The sequence below is a fragment of the Rutidosis leptorrhynchoides genome, chromosome 8 (assembly GCF_046630445.1).
Source record: "Rutidosis leptorrhynchoides isolate AG116_Rl617_1_P2 chromosome 8, CSIRO_AGI_Rlap_v1, whole genome shotgun sequence".
In the NCBI taxonomy this organism is placed as follows: domain Eukaryota; kingdom Viridiplantae; phylum Streptophyta; class Magnoliopsida; order Asterales; family Asteraceae; genus Rutidosis; species Rutidosis leptorrhynchoides.
This window is the reverse complement of record NC_092340.1, coordinates 170,989,977-170,994,332: the sequence shown is the minus strand read 5'-3', so window position 1 is coordinate 170,994,332 and position 4,356 is coordinate 170,989,977. Positions and strand designations below refer to the sequence as shown.

General features: G+C 35.8%; 1 non-coding gene across 1 annotated transcript; it reads right to left on the bottom strand.

Annotated features, from left to right (window-relative positions):
• Window positions 1–410: 410 nt before the first annotated feature.
• On the bottom strand, window positions 411–517 carry LOC139865064 (small nucleolar RNA R71). The gene has a single exon (XR_011764594.1). It is a non-coding gene; the product is annotated as a small nucleolar RNA R71 (small nucleolar RNA).
• Between the last annotated feature and the right edge of the window lie 3,839 nt (window positions 518–4,356).

Here is a 4,356-nt window from a genome sequence, read left to right as displayed (position 1 = left end):
TAGTGATTCAGATTCAACAAATTCAATCATGGAAAATCCGGAACCTCTAAGTATGGAAGATCGAATGAGGATTACACGCACGGGCCAAGGTCATGCAATTACTCAACCAGACATTAATGCGCCAGATTATGAAATCAAAGGAAATCCTACACATGTTAACTAATCAATGCCGATTTAGTAGTACACCAAAAGAAGATCCAAAAGAACATCTTCGTACCTTTAATAGGATCTGTACTCTATTCAAAATCAGAGAAGTTGAGGATGAACAGATCTATCTCATGTTATTTCCCTGGACTTTAAAGGGAGAAGCCAAAGATTGGTTAGAATCGTTACCTGAAGGAGCGATTGACACATGGGATGTCTTAGTTGAGAAATTTCTTAAAAGATTCTTTCCGTCATCTAAAGCCGTAAGACTTTAAGGAGAAATTGTTACGTTCACACAGAAGCCAAATGAAACTCTATATGAGGCATGGACAAGATTTGGAAAGTTGTTGAGAGGATGTCCTCAACATGGCTTATACACTTATCAAATAGTACAAATATTCTATCAAGGATGCGACATTACTACACGAAAAGACATCGACATAGCAGCTGGTGGTTCCATTATGAAGAAAATCGCAACTGAAGCTTACAAAATTATTGATAACACAGCCTCCCACTCACATGAGTGGCACCAGGAAAAAGATATTCCTCGTTCATCTAAAGCGACTAGATCCAATTCTATCCACGACTTTGATTCCATTTCCGCAAAGTTAGATGCTTTCGAAAGATGAATGGAAAAGATGACTAAAGATATTTACGCAATACGAATTACTTGTGAACAGTGTGGAGGACCACATTTGACAAAAGATTGTCTCAGTATTGAACAAACAATGGAACAAAGAGAGAATGTTTCATACATGAACCAAAGGCCTGGAAATAATTATCAAAATAATTATCAACCGCCAAGACCAAACTACAATCAAAATCAGAATTATATCCGAATTGTTTCATACAACAACCAACAAGGTCCTAGCAATCAACAAGTATCTAATAATACTTACAACCAGCAAAGACCTATTTTTTCAAATAAACCACCACAAACCGATGATAAAAAGCCAAATTTAGAAGATATGATGTCAAAGCTAGTTGAATCTCAAACTCAATTTTTCACATCTCAGAAACAAACTAATGAACAAAATGCTCAAGCATTTAGAAATCAACAAGCTTCTATTCAAAATCTGGAACAAGAAGTGAGTAACCTAGCAAGGTTAATTGGAGAAAGAAAACCAGGGAGTCTACCCAGCGATATAAATGCTAACCCCCGGAAGGAAACAGCTAAAGCCATTACAACAAGAAGTGGTATTACACTTATATCACCTGAAATACCTGTAATTTCTGATGACTCTATTCCTACTCCACAGGAACCACAGCCTGAGCAAGATAAGGAAACAGAACCGGTAGTTGAAAAGGTTAATGAAGATAACACAGTTAAGGCAAAACTTTATGTTAAACTATACTAACCACCACTTTCTTACCCGAGTAAAATGAGAAAAGAAAGACTTGAAGCCGAGCAATCCAAATTCTTAGATATGTTTAAACAAATAAATGTCAATCTTCCTTTCATTGATGTGATTTCAGAAATACCAAGATATGCTAAATTCTTGAAAGATCTAATCGCAAATAGAAAGAAAATGGAAGAACACTCAGCTGTTACTATGAATGCTAATTGTTCTGCAGTGCTCTTGAATAAGATACCAGAAAAATTATCAGATCCAGGAAGTTTCACAATTCCATGTTTTCTGGGTAGTCTTAGTTCAATATAAGCATTGGCAGACTTAGGTGCTAGTATAAATTTAATGCCATATTCATTATACGCTAAACTAGACCTTGGAGAATTAAAACCAACACGAATAAGTATACAACTAGCAGATCAATCAGTAAAATATCCTAGAGGGATAATGGAGAACATGCTAGTTAAAGTTGGTACTTTAGTATTACCAGTAGATTTTCTTATTCTGGACATGGAAGAAGATTCTCGGGTTCCTCTCATATTAGGAAGACCATTCTTAAACACGGCTAAAGAAATAATAGATGTGTTTGGTAAGAAACTAACCCTAAGTATAGAGGACGAGAGTGTTAACTTTTCTGTTGATAGAGCCATGCAACAACCGCAATCTGCAGATGATACATGTTATTATATTCAAACTATAGATTCATAAGCAGAATTGTTAGAAGAATTTCCAGAATTACAAGGAACAGGAGAATGTTCTTTAGGAGAAAGAACTGAACCAATTGATGAAGCTGAAATGTTAGCCGCATTCATGGCTAATGAATACTAACCAACAACAGAAGAACTTCAAATGCTTAAAGAGGAAGACAGATATCGATACAAATCATCGATAGACGAGCCAATGATATTAGAGTTAAAACCACTTACTAACCATTTTGAATACGCTTATTTACATGGTAAATCTGAATTACCTGTAATAATATCGTCTTCTCTTACGGAAAATGAAAAATATCAACTTATTTCTGTGCTAAAAGCTCATAAACCAGCTATTGCATGGAAAATTCATGACATTAAAGGAATAAGTCCTTCGTATTGCACACATAAAATCCTTATGGAAGAAGGTCATAAAACATATGTGCAACGCCAACGAAGACTAAATCCAAATATGCAAGATGTTGTTAAGAAAGAAATTATTAAACTGCTCGATGCAGGTTTAATTTATCCAATCTCTGATAGTCCATGGGTAAGCCAAGTTCAATGTGTACCTAAGAAGGGTGGCATGACTGTCATCACAAATGAAAAAAATGAGCTTATTCCTACTAGGATTGTAATAGGATGGCGAGTTTGTATTGATTATAGAAAATTAAATGACGCCACCAGAAAAGATCACTTTCCCTTACCTTTCATTAATCAAAGGTTGGAAAGGTTAGCCGGGAACAGTTACTATTGTTTTCTTGACGGTTTCTCCGGATACTTTCAAATTCCAATCGCACCTGAGGACCAAGAGAAAACCACTTTCACGTGCCCTTATGGTACTTTTGCTTACAAACGCATGCCATTTGGACTTTGCAACGCCCCTGCAACCTTTCAAAGGTGCATGATGGCGATTTTTCATGACATGATAGAAGAATGCATGGAAGTTTTCATGGATGACTTTTCAGTCTTCGGTGATACTTTTAAAACATGTCTAGTTAATCTTGAACGAATACTTATTAGATGCGAGCAATCAAATCTAGTACTTAATTGGGAGAAATGCCATTTCATGGTTAGAGAAGGCATCGTTCTTGGTCATAAAATTTCAAAGGAAGGAATTGAAGTGAATAGAGCTAAAGTAGATGTAATTGCTAAAATTTCACATCCCACCAATGTTAGAGGAGTTAGGAGTTTTCTAGGGTATGCCGATTTTTACCGACGTTTCATAAAAGACTTTTCTAAAATTGCCACTCCTATGAACAAACTCCTAGAAAAAGATGCTCCATTCATCTTTTCAGATGAATGCATCAAATATTTTAATATTATTAAAGAAAAAATCACTAATGCGCCGATCATGATAACTCCAAATTGGAATCTACCATTTGAACTCATGTGCGATACAAGTGATTTTGCAATGGGAGCCGTTTTAGGACAAAGGATTGAAAAATGATTTCAACCTATCTATTACGCTAGTAAGACATTATAAGGAGCACAAACGAATTACACAACTATTGAAAAAGAACTCCTTGCCATTGTCTTTGATTTTGATAAATTTCGTTCCTATCTTGTTCTAGCTAAAACGGTGATCTATACCGACCATTCTGCTCTTAGATACCTATTTTCAAAACAAGATGCCAAACCACGATTAATCCGTTGGATCTTACTCTTACAAGAGTTCGATATTGAGATCCGAGACAAAAAGGAGCAGAAATCTCGCAGCTGATCATCTTTCTCGTCTTGAAAATCCTGAATTGGAAGTTCTAAATGAATCGGCCATACAAGACAACTTTCCTGATGAATATCTATTGAAGATCGATTATAATGAAATTCCATGGTTTGCAGACTATGCAAACTACTTAGTATGTGGATTCCTTGAAAAAGGGTTATCGTACCAAAAATGAAAGAAATTCTTTAGTGATATAAAACACTATTTTTGGGAAGAACCACATTTGTTTAAAAGTTGTCCCGATGGAATAATACGCTGATGTGTATTCGGAGATGAAGCAAGTCAAATCTTAAACCATTGTCACACAGGACCAACAGGAGGGCATTATGGGCCTCAACTCACAGCAAGAAAAGTTTACGATGCTGGATTCTATTGGCCTACAATTTTCAAAGATGCACATCTTCTTTGTAAATCCTGTGATGCTTGTCAAAGGGTCGAAAAAATA